Consider the following 18,811-nt stretch of genomic DNA (forward strand, 5'->3'; position numbering starts at 1 on the left):
TTTGCGGCGGGCTCTGGTGAATACCAGTAGTGGCTTAGAACCGGTCCACTAGCACGGTCCACGCCAATCCCTCTCTGGCACAGAGGGTCCACTACCTGCCAGCCGGCATCGTGACAGTAGATCCGGCCATGGATCCCGCTGAAGTTCCTCTGCCAGTTGTCGCTGACCTCACCACGGTGGTCGCCCAGCAGTCACAACAGATTGCGCAACAAGGCCAACAGCTGTCTCAACTGACCGTTATGCTACAACAGTTGCTACCACAGCTTCAGCAGTCATCTCCTCCGCCAGCTCCTGCACCTCCTCCGCAGCGAGTGGCCGCTCCTGGGATACGCTTATCCTTGCCGGATAAGTTTGATGGGGACTCTAAGTTTTGCCGTGGCTTCCTTTCCCAATGTTCCCTGCATCTGGAGATGATGTCGGACCTGTTTCCCACTGAAAGGTCTAAGGTGGCTTTCGTAGTCAGTCTTCTGTCCGGAAAAGCCCTGTCATGGGCCACACCGCTCTGGGACCGCAATGACCCCGTCACTGCCTCAGTACACTCCTTCTTCTCGGAAATCCGAAGTGTCTTTGAGGAACCTGCCCGAGCCTCTTCTGCTGAGACTGCCCTGTTGAACCTGGTCCAGGGTAATTCTTCCGTTGGCGAGTATGCCGTACAATTCCGTACACTTGCTTCAGAATTGTCCTGGAATAATGAGGCCCTCTGCGCGACCTTCAAAAAAGGCCTATCCAGCAACATTAAAGATGTTCTGGCCGCACGAGAAATTCCTGCTAATCTACATGAACTTATTCACCTAGCCACTCGCATTGACATGCGTTTTTCTGAAAGGCGTCAGGAACTCCGCCAAGATATGGACTCTGTTCGCACGAGGCGTTTCGTCTCCTCGGCTCCTCTCTCCTCTGGTCCCCTGCAATCTGTTCCTGTGCCTCCCGCCGTGGAGGCTATGCAGGTCGACCGGTCTCGCCTGACACCTCAAGAGAGGACACGACGCCGTATGGAGAACCTCTGCCTGTACTGTGCTAGTACCGAACACTTCCTGAGGGATTGTCCTATCCGTCCTCCCCGCCTGGAAAGACGTACGCTGACTCCGCACAATGGTGAGACAGTCCTTGATGTCTACTCCGCTTCTCCACGTCTTACTGTGCCTGTGCGGATGTCTGCTTCTGCCTTCTCCTTCTCTACAGTGGCCTTCTTGGACTCTGGTTCTGCAGGAAATTTTATTTTGGCCTCTCTCGTCAACAGGTTCAACATCCCAGTGACCAGTCTCGCCAGACCCCTCTACATCAATTGTGTAAATAATGAAAGATTGGACTGTACCATACGTTTCCGCACGGAGCCCCTTCTTATGAGCATCGGATCTCATCATGAGAGGATTGAACTTTTGGTCCTCCCCAATTGCACCTCGGAGATTCTCCTTGGACTTCCCTGGCTTCAACTTCATTCCCCAACCCTGGATTGGTCCACTGGGGAGATCAAGAGTTGGGGGTCCTCTTGTTCCAAGAACTGTCTAAAACCGGTTCCCAGTAACCCTTGCCGTAACTCTGTGGTTCCTCCAGTAACCGGTCTCCCCAAGGCCTATATGGACTTCGCGGATGTTTTCTGCAAAAAACAAGCTGAGACTCTACCTCCTCACAGGCCTTATGATTGCCCTATCGACCTCCTCCCGGGTACTACTCCACCCCGGGGCAGAATTTATCCTCTCTCTGCCCCAGAGACTCTTGCCATGTCCGAATACGTCCAGGAGAATCTAAAAAGGGGCTTTATCCGTAAATCCTCCTCTCCTGCCGGAGCCGGATTTTTCTTTGTCTCCAAAAAAGATGGCTCCCTACGTCCTTGCATTGACTACCGCGGTCTTAATAAAATCACGGTTAAGAACCGCTACCCCTTACCCCTCATCTCTGAACTCTTTGATCGCCTCCAAGGTGCCCACATCTTCACTAAATTGGACTTAAGAGGCGCCTATAACCTCATCCGCATCAGAGAGGGGGACGAGTGGAAAACGGCATTTAACACCAGAGATGGACACTTTGAGTATCTGGTCATGCCCTTTGGACTGTGCAATGCCCCTGCCGTCTTCCAAGACTTTGTCAATGAAATTTTTCGTGATCTATTATACTCCTGTGTTGTGGTATATCTGGACGATATCCTAATTTTTTCTGCCAATCTAGAGGAACACCGCCGGCATGTCCGTATGGTTCTTCAGAGACTTCGTGACAACCAACTCTATGCCAAAATTGAGAAATGTCTGTTTGAATGCCAATCTCTTCCTTTTCTAGGATATTTGGTCTCTGGCCAGGGACTACAGATGGATCCAGACAAACTCTCTGCCGTCTTAAATTGGCCACGCCCCTCCGGACTCCGTGCTATCCAACGCTTTTTGGGGTTCGCCAATTATTACAGGCAATTTATTCCACATTTTTCTACCATTGTGGCTCCTATCGTGGCTTTAACCAAGAAAAATGCTGATCCCAAGTCCTGGCCTCCTCAAGCAGAAGACTCCTTTAAACAACTCAAGTCTGCCTTTTCTTCGGCTCCCGTGCTCTCCAGACCTGACCCTTCCAAACCCTTCCTATTGGAGGTTGATGCCTCCTCAGTAGGAGCTGGAGCTGTTCTTCTACAAAAAAATCCTTCCGGGCATGCTGTCACTTGTGGTTTTTTCTCTAGGACCTTCTCTCCAGCGGAGAGGAACTACTCCATCGGGGATCGAGAACTTCTAGCCATTAAATTAGCACTTGAGGAATGGAGGCATCTGCTGGAGGGATCAAGATTTCCTGTTATTATCTACACCGACCACAAGAACCTCTCCTACCTCCAGTCGGCCCAACGGCTGAATCCTCGCCAGGCCCGGTGGTCTCTGTTCTTTGCCCGATTTAATTTTGAGATTCACTTTCGTCCTGCCGATAAGAACATTAGAGCCGATGCTCTCTCTCGTTCCTCGGATGCCTCAGAAGTTGATCTCCCTCCGCAACACATCATTCCACCTGACTGCCTGATCTCCACTTCTCCTGCCTCCATCAGACAGACTCCTCCAGGAAAGACCTTTGTTTCTCCACGCCAACGCCTCGGAATCCTCAAATGGGGTCACTCCTCCCATCTCGCAGGTCATGCGGGCATCAAGAAATCTGTGCAACTCATCTCCCGCTTCTATTGGTGGCCAACTCTGGAGACGGATGTTGGGGACTTTGTGCGAGCCTGCACTATCTGTGCCCGGGATAAGACTCCTCGCCAGAAGCCCGCTGGTTTCCTTCATCCTCTGCCTGTCCCCGAACAGCCTTGGTCTCTGATTGGTATGGATTTTATTACTGATTTACCCCCTTCCCGTGGCAACACCGTTATTTGGGTGGTCGTTGATCGATTCTCCAAAATGGCACATTTCATTCCTCTTCCTGGTCTTCCTTCTGCGCCTCAGTTGGCTAAACAATTTTTTGTACACATTTTTCGTCTTCACGGGTTGCCTACGCAGATTGTCTCGGATAGAGGGGTCCAATTCGTGTCTAAATTCTGGAGAGCTCTCTGTAAACAACTCAAGATTAAATTAAATTTTTCCTCTGCATATCATCCCCAGTCCAATGGACAAGTAGAAAGAATTAACCAGATCCTGGGTGATTATTTGCGACATTTTGTTTCCTCCCGCCAGGATGACTGGGCAGATCTCCTTCCATGGGCCGAATTCTCGTATAACTTCAGGGTCTCTGAATCTTCCTCCAAATCCCCATTTTTCGTGGTGTACGGCCGTCACCCTCTTCCCCCCCTCCCTACCCCCTTGCCCTCTGGTCTGCCCGCTGTGGATGAAATTTCTCGTGACCTTTCCATTATATGGAGAGAGACCCAAAATTCTCTCTTACAGGCTTCTTCACGCATGAAGAGGTTCGCGGATAAGAAAAGAAGAGCTCCCCCCGTTTTTTCCCCTGGAGACAAGGTATGGCTCTCCGCTAAATATGTCCGCTTCCGTGTCCCTAGCTACAAGTTGGGACCACGCTATCTTGGTCCTTTCAAAATTCTGTGTCAAATTAATCCTGTCTCTTATAAACTTCTTCTTCCTCCTTCTCTTCGTATCCCTAATGCCTTTCACGTCTCTCTTCTCAAACCACTCATCCTCAACCGTTTTTCTCCCAAATCTGTTCCTCCCACTCCTGTTTCCGGCTCCTCGGACGTCTTCTCGGTCAAGGAGATTTTGGCTGCCAAAAAGGTCAGAGGAAAAAATTTTTTTTTAGTAGACTGGGAGGGTTGTGGTCCTGAAGAGAGATCCTGGGAACCTGAGGACAACATCCTTGACAAAAGTCTGCTCCTCAGGTTCTCAGGCTCCAAGAAGAGGGGGAGACCCAAGGGGGGGGGTACTGTTACGCCGAGCGCTCCGGGTCCCCGCTCCTCCCCGGAGCGCTCGCTTCACCTCCTCCGCTGCAGCGCCCCGGTCACGTCCTCTGACCCGGGGCGCTGCGATCCTGCTGCTAGCCGGGATGCGATTCGCGATGCGGGTAGCGCCCGCTCGCGATGCGCACCCCGGCTCTCCTACCTGACTCGCTCCCCGTCTGTTCTGTCCCGGCGCGCGCGGCCCCGCTCCCTAGGGCGCGCGCGCGCCGGGTCTCTGCGATTTAAAGGGCCACTGCGCCGCTGATTGGCGCAGTGGTTCCAATTAGAGTTATCACCTGTGCACTCCCTATATTACCTCACTTCCCTTGCACTCCCTTGCCGGATCTTGTTGCCTTAGTGCCAGTGAAAGCGTTCCTTGTGTGTCCCTTGCCAGTGTTTCCAGACCTTCTGCCGTTGCCCCTGACTACGATCCTTGCTGCCTGCCCCGACCTTCTGCTACGTCCGACCTTGCTTCTGCCTACTCCCTTGTACCGCGCCTATCTTCAGCAGCCAGAGAGGTGAGCCGTTGCTAGTGGATACGACCTGGTCACTACCGCCGCAGCAAGACCATCCCGCTTTGCGGCGGGCTCTGGTGAATACCAGTAGTGGCTTAGAACCGGTCCACTAGCACGGTCCACGCCAATCCCTCTCTGGCACAGAGGGTCCACTACCTGCCAGCCGGCATCGTGACACATAAATGCTTAACCAATCCCCCTGGTCGACCTATTATTTCTGGTATTGGTTCGATTACTGCAAACCTTTCCCACTTTATAGATTTATTTCTCCAACCTTTTGTTTTACATTTACCATCCTATTTGAGAGATTCAGCTCAGCTCATTTCTGAATTACATGCCCTTTCCCTACCCCCTCATTATAGTTTCCTTACCCTGGATGTGTGCTCCCTCTATTCTAACATCTCCACTGATTTAGGTGTTCCTGCAATTAAACATTTTCTACAAGAGGACCCCTCACTAAACCCTAGTCAGTCAGAATTTTTACTGGAGTCCATTAGATTTATTCTTCTCAATAATGTTTTTGAATTCAATCATACCATCTATCGGCAGAACAGGGGCTGTGCCATGGGGACTCGATTTGCCCCCAGTTACGCTAATCTGTTCATGGGGCGATTCGAGTCCCTAGTTATGGCACAGTCCCTGTATTTTAAGTCTGTTTTCTTCTTTCGTCGTTATATAGACGACCTCTTCTTGATCTGGGTAGGTACCAAACATGAAGCTGACCTCTTTGTACATGAGTTGAATACTAACACATGGGGCATAAAATTTACTATGCATTATGCAGAAAACTCCATCCAATTTTTAGACCTTGATATCCATAAAACAGTCGATGGCACTATTTCCACGAAAACTTTTTTCAAATCTGTTGATATTAATAGTTTTTTTTACAGTTCGACAGTGCACATTATCCAAGCTGGCTAAGAGGGGTGCCATTCGGCCAGTATTTACGAATTCGCAGAAATTGTACTTCTGATTCAGATTTTATTTCTCAAGCTGAGGTTTTAAAACAACGCTTCATACAGAAGGGATATCCTAAATCACTCTTAACCAAGGCATATATGAAGGAGAAGGATAAAAAACAATCTGATTTGGTTACATCTATTTCCAAAAAATCCAGTTCCAATCAGCCTCATAACCCCTTTAGATATAACTTTATTACGAATTTCAATATTGAGGCATCTAATATCAGAAAAATACTAACTAAAAACTGGCCCATTATTCAAAATGACAAAATTCTAAACCAAATAATTCCCCCAGTTCCTAATGTCACCTACAGACGTTCCAAAAATCTTAGCAATCTATTAGCCCCCAGTAGATTTTCCAAACATCTTACACCACAGAATACCTGTTCCATTAAACCATATTGTTTCCCTTGTAAAAAAAAGTCGCTGCCTTTGTTGTGAATGGATCATCCAAACTGATACTTTTTCTTCCTTTTCCACACAACAAACATTTAAAATAAAAGATTCACTAAATTGCGACACCACTTTTGCTATCTATCTATTAACCTGTGGTTGCGACCGCCAATACGTTGGCCGCACCACACAAACGGTGCGCTCCAGGATGAACAAGCACAGATGGAACATAAAACATGGTTTTTTGTTGCATAGTTTGTCCCGACACTTCACTCTTCATCATCAAAAAAATACCGAAACTTTGAAATTAATTATTCTAGAAACTATCCCCATTCATTTACCTAACAGAATACAAAGATTAAATAATCGTGAATCCTTCTGGATTCACAAACTACATACTTTGCACCCTCAAGGTTTTAATGAATGTATCGATACAGTTAAATAATCTGATAAATTAGGGTTTAAAAACCTTCCATTTCTTCCAATGGATTAATCTCCAAAATATCATATCTTGATCTATTTTTTTTGTTGTTCCTTCTGTGCTGTTCACCCTGGAGCGCCCCACTGTGTATTTCTTATTTTTCATGTTTTATTATCCAAGTTCCTGTTTTTTGTTCTTCCCTTCCTTTCTGCATACAGAAACTTCTGTATTTTTTATTTATTTAATGTTTGTAAATTTGGATCTCTTTACGAATATTCACACCCTGCGTTTTCGCCGGGTGCTGTATTCAATACCGCACTAGCTATTCTAGTTCATTTTCTTCACTTTCTCTAAGTAGTGTTCATACATCACCTTCTGGTCAGTTGCGATTTGATTTACCGCACTGTTTATTATTTATTTTTTATTTAATAATGCAGCGATATACAAATCAATTTTTTATTCTTTGAATTAACATACATAGCACCTTATAGGTCCATATCTCTTTATATTATATATATTTTTTGAAATAATATCCAACTTGCGTTGTTGAATGCCGCACCGGTGACTAAGCGGTGTGATTGCTTGAGTCGCTTGTGGTGGTATATCCACACCACATGCGATAATTATATTATATACATATGTTTATATGACTCCATTGTGCTTTTACATTATTGTTTCATTATTATTTTTGTGATTTTTGTCTGCCTATGTATATTTATTTATATCTATTTATATATTTTTTATACATTGTCACATTCATATGTGGATATGTAATTTTATGTAACAACTCTTTCAAAAAGTACTCTAATGGTTAATTTCTGGAGGTATATATATCTGTTACCAGCCTTCTCTTGTCATGCCTGATGAAGCTGCGCATGCGCAGCGAAACGCGTTGCATCTAATAAATCCATTGATTTTACTTGGCTGCCTGATGGTTCCTCTCTGCGCCAGACAAACTCCTGACTCCCTGGTCATTCGGTTTTGATTTTACTCTTACCCAGGAGGGCTGCAGTGGACCTTCTTCTACATCTCTTCTGCTCTTTACCTTGTTGTGTGTGGGCGCACAACCAACTTTGGTAAGCGGCTTGGGAATTACCGTCCCCTACCCCCCACCTACAAGATCTACTGATCCCGCACATGAGGCGCCTTCCTCCCTCTCTCTAGATTTGTCTTCAGAAATGTGAGTGTCACACTCTGTATATATTGCGAGTTCTGTGTTCGTGGCAGAGGTCACAGATCAAAAAAATGGATACTTCTCTGGCGCTCGCAGGATCCGTATTGGTGGTCAATCAGGTAAAGACTTCAGGTTTGATAAAGAAATCAGTCTTTATTTCTTCATATAAAACAGACAACGCGTTTGGAGGGGTCGCCCCTCTTCCTCAGACCCATAACCTGAGGAAGAGGGGCGACCCCTCGAAACGCGTTGTCTGTTTTATATGAAGAAATAAAGGCTGAATTATTTATCAAACCTGAAGTCTTTACCTGATTGACCACCAATACGGATCCTGCGAGCGCCAGAGAAGTATCCATTTTTTTGATCTGTGACCTCTGCCACGAACACAGAACTCGCATTTTGACTGAACCGCCTCGACTATTTCGAGAAACGGAAGGACACAGGCTGCCGCGGATCACCATCATTCTGTACAAAGCCTACAACGGTGTTGCGCTCGCAGCGCGACACGACAAGGTGAGCAGTATTATTCCCATTCACTTCACTCTCATCCCCATGAGGTAACGGCACAGGGTGCACCGGTTTTCTGTTCCCTTTTGTTTCCTTTTCTTTCTCGACTCTGTATATATTTCTATACATAAAAGAACTATACATGTAAGCTATGTGATGTCATTGTAAAGACGGTAAATCAGTATTTCCCAACCAGTGCTTCTCCAGCTATTGGATAACTACAACTCCTAGCATACCCGAACAGCCTTTAGCTGTCTGGGCATTCTAGGTGTTGTAATTTTGCAATAGCTGGAGGCTCACTGGTTACAAAACTACAACTGCCAGTATATGGGCATGCTGAGAGTCAGGGCTGCCATCAGAAATTTTAGGGCCCCTTACACAGCTCAAGGTCTGGGCCCCCCTTTCCCCCTTCCTCTTCCTGTTGCACATGCTGGATTTTATCATAGTATCGGGCTCAGATACATAAAATAATATCTCCACATCAGGACAACATATCACTCTGGCAGTGACTAAATAATACCACCATACTGTAAGAAAAAAAAACCACTATACACAGACTAGTATCATTAATAACACCACTATACAAGGGACCAATAATTACACCACACCATGACCACTACCATTACCACTGCTATATTTTTGTTGACCAAACACCACTATACAAAGACCAATACCCCTCTAAGGGTAGGGTCACACACAGCACATATGCATTTGACTCTGCTGATGTGCTGCCGGCAGTCACAGCAGAGCATGATCCCTTCTGCGGCCGGGTAGCTCTGTGTGTACACTTGTGACTGCCAGCAGGAAATCCGCAACATCAAATATGCTGCGGATGCGCTGAAAGTGGCCCTACCCATAGAGTGACCGTACAGAATATCACCAGCTGTACACAGGTGCTGCAGACCATATAATTGATTACAGTCACATACTCACAGGGGGTGTCTTCTTATTAGAGTCATTCCCTTTTCTTTCTTCTCCATATGTCCTGGGCCATCTTGAAGACGTCTCCAAATCACAACTAGTCTTCACCGAATCTGTCAAACAAACATTTCTGGCTTCTTACAGAAAAATCCTCATCTCTGTACAAACACTCTATATGTATTACACTGCCACATATAGTATAGGATCCCTCTGTGCCCCTGTATAGTACTAGGCCCCCTTACATTGCCCCCATACATCATTAGGTCCCTCTGTCTCTGTATAGTATTAGGCGCCCTTACATTACTCCCATATAGCATAAGGCTCTCACATTGTCCTCAGAGTAGCAGGCCCCCTCACATTGCCCCCATAAAGTGGCAGGTCTCAAACGTTGCCCCCATAGAGTATTATGCCCTAAAAATTGTCCCCATATAGAATTAGGCACCCTTACATTTCCCCATAGTTAATTAGTCCCCCTTACATTATCCCCATAGATTATTAATAGACCCACTTACATTGCCCCCTTAGATTATTAGACCCCTTTACACTGCCCCCATAGATTGGCGGCCTTCCCTTCACCTGCGGGCCCGGTTGCAAGGGGTGCAATGAGCCTGCAGGGGAAGGGTCTGGTTACCCCACTGCAGGGACAATGCCACCATAGTTCCTAGCATGGGAGTTACTGGCAGAGTGCAACCAAAGGGCTCCGGGCCCCATGGGGGCAACTATTAAAAGAGGGTCCTACTCAAACTTTATGGGGCCCCATATAGTTTGAGTAGGCCCCCATGTTCAAGTTGCCCCCACATAGTTGTTGTAGGGGCCTTCAACAACTATAGTTTTAGGCCCCTTCGGCTGCACTGTAGGGGTGTAGCCAAAGGGGCCTACAATTATATGGGGGCAACTATTGACAAAAAAAGGCCTACAAAAACTATATGGGGGCAACTTGAACATGGGGGGCCCCAATATAGTTGTTATAGGCCCCTCTCTGCTAATTGTTGCCCCTATAAAATGGTAGGCAAAGGGCAGAGGGACAGATCGTACGGGGTCTCACTTTTGAGACCCCCTGCACTTTTACTACTCCGCCCCCTAGTGATGAAATTATTAGGGGGCGGAGCTGCACAGTCCAGGCCTGAAGCCAGGGTGGTAAGTATGGCTCTGTTCTCATTATTTTGCATAATGGGAACAGAGCCTTTCTGGCAGTGTGTTCCCAAACAGGGAGACTTCAGTTGTTTAACCCCTTAAGGACTCAGCGTTTTTCCGTTTTTGCATTTTAATTTTTTCCTCATCATCTTCTAAAAATCATAACACTTTCAATTTTGCACATAAAATTCCATATGATGGCTTATTTTTTGCGCCACCAATTCTACTTTGCAATGACATTAGTCATTTTACCTAAAAATCCACAGCGAAACAGAAAAAAAATTAATTGTGCAACAAAATTGAAGAAAAAATTTCATTTTGTAACTTTTGGGGGCTTCCGTTTCTACGCAGTGCCTTTTTCGGTAAAAATAACACCTTATCTTTATTCTGTAAGTCGTACTTAGAAAAAAAATCATAACTACATGCAGGAAAATTTATATGTTAAAAATTCTCATCTACAACTTTTTTCCGCATACGGGCCGGTATGACTAATTTTTTGCACCGTGTTCTGAAGTTTTTATCGGTACCATTTTTGTATTGATCGAACTTTTTGATGGCTTTTATACATTTTTTCATGATATAAAATGTGACCAAAAATACGCTATTTTGGACTTTAGAATTTTTTTGCACGTACGCCATTGACCGTGCGATTTAATTAACGATATATTTTTATAGTTCCGACATTTCCGTACGCGGCGATACCACATATGTTTATTTTTATTTACACAGTTTTTTTTTTATGGGAAAAGGGGGGTGATTCAAACTTTTATTAGGGAAGGGGTTAAATGACCTTTTTTAACTTTTTTTTTTAACTTTTTTTTTTGCAGTGCTATAGCTCCCATAGGGACCTATAGCACTGCACACACTGATCTCTTATGCTGATCCCTGCAAAACCATAGCTTTGCATGGATCAGCGAGATAGGGGCTCGATTGCTCAAGTCTGTAGCTCAGGCTTGGAGCAATCAAACCCCGATCGGACACCACGGAGACAGGTAAGGAGACCTCCGCTTGCGTCCTAGCTGATCGGAACATCGCAATTTTATTGTGATGTCCAAATCAGCCCGACTGAGCTGCCAGGAAGCGTTTACTTTCATTTTCAGACGCGGCGGTCAACTTTGATCGCCGCGCCTGAAGGGTTAATAGCGTGCGGCACCATGATCGGTGCCGCGTGCTGTTAGCCCAGGGTCCCGGCTATAAATAGCAGCCGGGACCGACCCGGTGTGAGGCAGGGTCACAGTGTGACCCCGTTTTAAACACCGGGACCGGGCTCAGGGTGTACAGGTACGCCCTGAGTCCTTAAGAGGTTAACTACAGTCCCCATGATGGGAGTTGTAGTTTAGCAACAACTGGAGGCTTCCTGTTTAGTAACACACTGCATTATGTGCACTCTCCCAAAAGGAAAGCACAAAAAATTTACTAACACATTTTTCGTGTTTTTCTTTTCTTCTCATTTCAAATACGTGAATGCAGAGGACTACGTCAGATTCGGTGGACTGCGACGATGACCAGCGTTTTTTTTATGTCAATAAAAGGGTTAACCAGGGCTGTGGGGGAGTGTTTTTTTTATAATTTTTTTTAATGTGTTGTGTTTTTTATAATTGAATTTTCAGACTTAGTAGTGGAAGCCGTCTTGTAGACGGAATCCATTACTAAGCTGTGCTTAGCGTTAGCACCAAAAACAGCTAGCGCTAACCCCTAATTATTATCCCAGCACCTACTGCCGGTACCAACAGGCCCGGAGCATCAAAAATAGCTTTCCTGGCCCTAGGCGGTAACAGGTTGGTGTTATTTAAGCTGGGGAGGGCCAGTAACAATGGGCCTCGCCCACCCTGTTAACATCAGGCTGTTGCTGCTTGGTTGGTACTGGCTCTTCCCGGCACCCCTGGGGCGGTGGGTACCAGGGTACTAATTGGGGGTTATCGCTTGCTGATTTGTGGCTAACGCTAAGCTCCAGCTTGGTAATGGACTCAGTCTACAAGAAGGCTTCCACTACTAAGCCTGAAAATTCAATTATAAAAAACACGACACACTGAAAAAAAAAAAAAATGTATTTAGAAAAACACTCCCCACAGCCCTCATTAACCATTTTATAGACATAAAAAAAAATGCTGGACAGCCACCGAATCTGACGTAGTCCTCTACATTTACGTATCTGAAATGAGAAGAAAAGAAAAAAAAAAGGTTAGGACATTTTTGACGCTCAACCCTGGGGCCCATACTGCAGTGTGTAACACGGAGCCTACAATTGTTGACGTCTGCCTACTGTATCCTGTATATACAGTCATCTATAGATGGCTGTATATACAGGATAGTGAACAAAGACTTAACCCAGAACTGCTCAGCAGCAGCGTGGGTTAATGCTTTCCTTGCTGGGCTCCTGTATAGTATACATGGGTACACTATGCACCGCTGTATACTATACACAGGGCCGTTTGAAGGAATTTGGGGGCCCCAAGCAAAATGGACATGGAGGCTCACGCTCTAGGACCGGCGTCAGGACGTAGTAACGCCGTCCCTTGAATTCTGGGAGCGCGACGTGAGCGAGCGTAAATACGAGGCCCCCACATTAGGTGTAACAGAGTTCCCCCCACATTAGGTAAGCAGTGTTCCCCCACATTAGGCTGGCAGTGTTCCCCCACATTAGGTTGGCAGTGTTCCCCCACATTAGGTTGGCAGTGTTCCCCCCACATTAGGTAGGCAGTGTTCCCCCCACATTAGGCTGGCAGTGTTCCCCCCACATTAGGTAGACAGTGTTCCCCTCACATTAGGCTGGCAGTGTTCCCCCCACATTAGGTAGGCAGTGTGTTCCCCCCACATTAGGTAGGCATTGTTCCCCTACATTAGGCTGGCAGTGTTCCCCCACATTTAGTAGGCAGTGTTACCCCACATTAGGTAGCCATTGTTCCCCTACATTAGGCTGGCAGTGTTCCCCCACATTAGGCTGGCATTGTTCCCCCACATTAGGTAGGCAGTGTTCCCCCACATTAGGCTGGCAGTGTTCCCCCCACATTAGGCTGGCAGTGTTCCCCACAGACATACAGCCTCCAGCCATATACAGTGTACTGTATGCCTGTGTACTGCCTCACTTCAGTGCTCCGACCACCGCTCCTCCGGTCCGGCCATAGCATAAGTTCCCGGGACCGGAGAAGTTGTGGTCAGAACACCGAAGATGACGTCCCGCTGGTCACTTACCAAGCTGGCCAGCGCACGTCTTCCTCCTCCTCGATGCTCCGGTCTTCTGCACCTCCGTTGCTATGGGCGCACGCCCGGCGGCCCCTGCATTTTTAAACTTAACGCAGGCCCGCAGAGAGTTAACGGGGGCATCCCTGTGTCCCGAAAATATCTTTTGGGACACAGGGATATCCTTAATAGTGATGGAGGGAATTGCCCCGTTGCTACAGGACGGGCAAGCACCGGCTCTGCTCGGGGCCCTGGGCCAGCTCGGGGCCCCAAGCAATTGCTTAGTTTGCCTGTCCTGTAGCGACGGGCCTGACTATACAGCTGGCAGAGGTGAGTAGTGATGGTCTTCACCCTGTATATGTATATGCTATACATCATTCCTTATCTCCTTACACTCTGTGGGCCGGGCACTCTGCAACTGACCCACAGAGTGGTACCTGAAGGCAGTGGAAAAAATCACCACAGGGTACAAAAATTATTGTTTCAACACACCAGAAAAAAGGCAAGAAAAAAAACGCAAGAAAAACTGCCAAAATGCAGGAAAAAGCTGTGATAGTTTTTCTTACGTTTTTGCTGTTGGACAAAAAAAATCAATGGAATCCGAGCCTCAAAGCAATAGAACAAAATTCCTGTGTCCACTTTTCCTGTGAGGTGTAGATCAGGTGTACAAATAGAACTGTGTGGAGATTTAGAACTTTGAACGAAATTTATCATGGGGCTTGCACAAGTATGGTAAATTTGGTGCAATTGCACCAAATTTAGACCAACCAAAATGATCTACAAAAAACGTCTATCTACACCAACATACATACATGTCCCCCGTGGTGCTGATTCGGTACTTGATGGCGGCTTATTGTCTTCTCTCCCCACTGAGACTTCCCTCCCGCCGGGTGCCAGCTCCTTTCCTTTTTCTCTCCAGGTGGTGGCTGGCAAGCAAGCAGATTTTGTTATAAAAAATCACTGTTGATTATGATAAAAGTATGCCGGTGTGAGTTTTGTGCAGATTTCTAGTACTTTTACTGCTTGACTCCAATAATACAACTGTCCTGGCAGTTTCAAAATTGGGCTCTTAGGGGAAGATTTATCAATACCTGTGAAAAGTTGCCCAGTTGCCCATAGCAACCAATCAGATTGCCTCTTTTATGTTAAACAAGGCCTCTGAAAAATGAAAGAAGTGATCTGATTGGTTGCTATGGGTTTCTGGGCAATTTTCCCTCTGGATAGGTTATGATAAATCTCCCCCTTTGAGTTGCGAAGTCTCGTTTGATAACGCACATTTCCGTAAAGAGACAATGTGATCTCGCTGGATAACGCAAGATCGCTCTGTTTCTCTTTTGCGGTGGGCAGTGCGCGAGGTGTATTGTATAGTGGAAGCCGGGAACATCTGGCTAGGCAGTCTCGCGCTGACTCTTTTCAAAAGTGCTGGCGTGAGACAGTGTTATGTAATGCCTATAGCGGCATTATAAAGCAATAAAAAAATTAATGATTGTTGGTAAAAAACTAAATATGGTATTGGTATTGACCCACAGAAAAAAGAAAAAACGTCAGTTGTACAGTAAAGTGCACTGCGTAAAAACTAAAACCCTCTAAAATTTGCAAAATTGGCATTTTCTTTTTAATTTCCAAACAATATTTGTTTGGTTGCGCCACACATTTTAGGGTAAAATAAGAGGTGTCATAACAAAGTAGAACTGGTTTGCGCAATAAATAAAGTTCTCATATCATGTGGGTCTGCAGATGACATCAGACAATCCTAAACTATGACGCCTCCATGTGTTGTTTTAGAAAACAATAGTCTCAGTTCAGTATGGTCAGTAAAGAAAATCCCACCAAGAACAGATCAATACTATTACTGCACTAAATTTAAAGTCATAGGGGGAGATTTATCAAAACCTGTGCAGAGGAAGAGTGGTGTAGTTGCCCATAGCAACCAATCAGATTGCTTCTTTCATTTTCCACAGGCCTCTAAAGAGGCCTGTGGAAAATGAAAGGAGCAATCTGATTGGTTGCTATGGGCAACTACACCACTCTTCCTCTGCACAGGTTTTGATAAATCTCCCCAATAGAAAGCCGAGAGCAATGCTTTACAAACAGCGCATTAGAAAATCACACGGGCGGCGACCTAACACAGAAAACTATTTCCAGTACAAAAGCTCCAATGAACATCACTCACATGACCATGTGACACTTTCGTGTTGTCACAGGACCCAATCCTGACACGGGCTGTATTGTCATTTATTCCAGGGGCGGGGCAGACTGAGCCGGCGGATGACGCAGATAAGCACGTGATTGACGTAAGCTGTTCCTTCTAATTTTAGTTCACTGGAGCTAGAGATAGCACAGATCCATTCATGAGGAGACGCGCGGGTTTATTTTAGGAGGCAGGGGGAGATCCGGCTCCACCAAATATAGTTGTAACAGTTTATTTATAGAACGAACGCTTCAACGTGTGACCAACAAGCTGATGCTATTGCGTTTCCAGTCTGGGCGCTTTACTCCAGGGTAAATAAACCCCACTGACTACTTCATGGCTTATGGTTACATGTCACTAGGTGTCGAAGGAATTTACTTTAGCTGATAGCAATGTGACTGCAGTGATCAGGACTTTTTCTAAGGTTGTATTTTGGATGAAGAAGTTGTAGAGTTTAATGTTTTATCATGATAGGAACAGTACATTTTTTACTTCCAGGGCAGTCAAGCCACAAGCTGTCAAGCTATAAGGCAGGTTTATTTTTTATTTATTTTTATTTTTTTCAGTTCGCAGAAAGTTTGTTTCAGATATTTGAAGAAAATATAAATAAAAGTTATGTTTAGACTTGGTAGAGTTTTTACACGTACATCACCCACTATATAATCTACAATATATAATTTTTACTATAAAAATTGAAATGAATAGCGCTTGAAATATCAGCCCTTTGCCAGCTCAGTTGGGGGAGATTTATCACAACCTGTCCAGAGGAAAAGTACCTGAGTTGCCCATAGCAACCAATCAGATTGCGTGTTTCATTTTTCAGAGGCCTTTTCAAAAAGTAAATAAGCCATCTGGTTGCTATGGGCAACTCGGCAACTTTTCCTCTGGACAGACTTTGACAAATCTCCTCCATTGACACATACTAAAAAAGTACTTCAATGCAGTAAAACTTATGCCCTATCCAAAAGATAGGCGATAAGTTTTAGGTCTCAGGGGGTCTGATTGCTTTGACTCACTGCGATCTGCATGGCACCCCGGCTGTTCCCAGGCAGGGGGTGTGTCTACTCCTGCATGAAGCGGCCGACACACCTTCTCCATGTATCTCTATGGGAGAGCAGGAGATTTGGATATCTCTGGCTCTCCCTTAGAGATACATGGAGAGGGCATGTCGGCTACCGCTTCATGCAGGAGTTGACTCACCCACTTTCTGGGGTTCTCAGTGGTCAGACCCCCTGTGTCCTAAAACTTTCCTCTATCCTTTTGATAGGGGATAAGTTTTCCTGCTGTGGAGTACTCCTTTAAATTGGGCCAACTTCTTGGGGCCATTTTGTGTACATGTACGCCTCAGTCCTGCTCCAGGTATATGCTCAGGAGTTGCGTGAGCTTCATACCCATGGGTCCCGGTTGCTATTAGTAGCCAGGACCTATGGCTAATGCCGGACTATGGGACAGCATTGTTCAGTGTATGCAATCTAAAGATTGCATGTTATAGTCCTCTATTAGGACTATAAAACAGTAAACAAAATGTAAAAAAAAAAGTGAATGTGAATAAGCCCCTCTGCTAATAAAAGTTTTTGAATCACTCCCTTTTCCTTTTTTTGTTTTTCTTCTTTCTTTTTTTTTTTAACTCCTTAACAACGCCGGATGTATATTTACGTCCTGCGCCATCTCCCGCGATATAATGCAGGGTCACGCGGTGACCCCGTGTCATATCGGGTTGGTCCCGGCGGCATTGAATGACCAGATAGCGGTGATGCCTTGTATTAACCCTTCAGACGCGGCAATCAAAGTTGATTGTTGCGTCTGAAGTGAAAGTGAAAGATTCCCAGCAGCTCAGTGGTGCTGTTCGGGGCCGCCATGGTGAAATTTCACTGTGGTGTCCAGAACAGCTTGCAGGGCGCAAGGAGGATCCCTACCTGCCTCTTGCACGTCCGATCGTCAAATGACTGCTCCGTGCCTGAGATCCAGGCAGGAGAAGTCGAGTAGCAATAACACTGATCAATGCCATGCTATTGCATGGCAGTGATCAGTGTAGGAAATCAGTGTGTGCAATGTTATAGTCCCCTATGGGGGCTATAACATTGCAAAAAAGGGAAAATAAAGTTAATAACTGATTTAACCCCTTCCCTAATAAAACTATCAAAATATACTGTTAATTAAACCGCACGGTCAATGGCGTACACGTAAAAAAATTCCAAAGTCAAAAATAGCGTATTTTTGGTCACTTTATACCATAAAAAATGTGGAAAAAGCGATCAAAAAGACCGCATAAAAACCGATAAAAACTTCAGATCACGGCGCAAAATCACGGCCCTCATACAAGCCCATATGCGGAAAGTAAGAAAATAGGGGTCAGTATAGGACATTTTTAAACGTATACATTTTTTTGTAGTTATGATTTTTTCCAGTGTGGCCGTAGGGGGAAAGGGTGTGTGATCGCTAAAAAGGGGGCGTGTCTCCAGCATTTTCACGAAAACACAACATAATTACTAAGGTTTCCACAGAAAATGTATTGGATTTGAGCTGAGATCAGAGCATGTGTAAAACATGAAAAATGTAGGGAGAAGGGTCTGCCACACCCCATTTTTTCGAGTTTTCAAGTAAAATGGAGAGTTGGACAAGTTTTTGAAATTTTGGTGCAAATTCTGGCGCAGATACAGATTTCTTTTTAGTTCTGCCGCAAATATTTTTTTTTTTGTTTCACCATAGATTTTGTGGTAAAATGAGTAATGTTATTACAAAGTACAGTAAGTGGTGCAAAAACAAGCCCTCATTGGTCTACAGGTGGTATAATTGAAAGTGTTATGGCTATTAGAGGGGGAGGAGAAAATAGGAGGAGGTATTTCCGAACATTTATGGACATTTATCAATGGGTTTAGTCAGGTTTTTTTTACTATAATTGTCTGGAAAGCGAGAAAAGCAAGTTTTCCAAAAATTAACTGTGTAGTAATAATTTTAAAATGGACTACGGGTAGTCAGGTATTTATTAACTGCAACAGTTGCAACTGCGCAAAAAGAAGTCGCAACAGGGTTAAAAATTGACTAAATTTACTCCAGCTCAAACA

At 45.3% G+C, this 18,811-nt stretch overlaps 1 protein-coding gene across 4 annotated transcripts in view; it reads right to left on the reverse strand.

The window, feature by feature from the left end:
• NR4A3 (nuclear receptor subfamily 4 group A member 3) overlaps positions 1–15,811 on the reverse strand; it is a 534,362-nt gene extending 518,551 nt beyond the window's left edge. The window contains exons 1-2 of one of the 4 annotated variants that reach the window (XM_056520160.1): positions 15,729–15,811; positions 9,254–9,354 (exon numbers count right to left, since the gene is read on the reverse strand). The gene's annotated coding sequence lies outside the window, so the exon portion shown is untranslated. Of the gene's footprint in view, positions 1–9,249; positions 9,355–14,367; positions 14,476–15,728 lie in introns of those variants that run through there. The other 3 variants (XM_056520158.1, XM_056520159.1, XM_056520152.1) reach the window with 3 other exon arrangements.
• Between the last annotated feature and the right edge of the window lie 3,000 nt (positions 15,812–18,811).

The sequence above is a fragment of the Hyla sarda genome, chromosome 5 (assembly GCF_029499605.1).
Source record: "Hyla sarda isolate aHylSar1 chromosome 5, aHylSar1.hap1, whole genome shotgun sequence".
NCBI lineage: Eukaryota > Metazoa > Chordata > Amphibia > Anura > Hylidae > Hyla > Hyla sarda.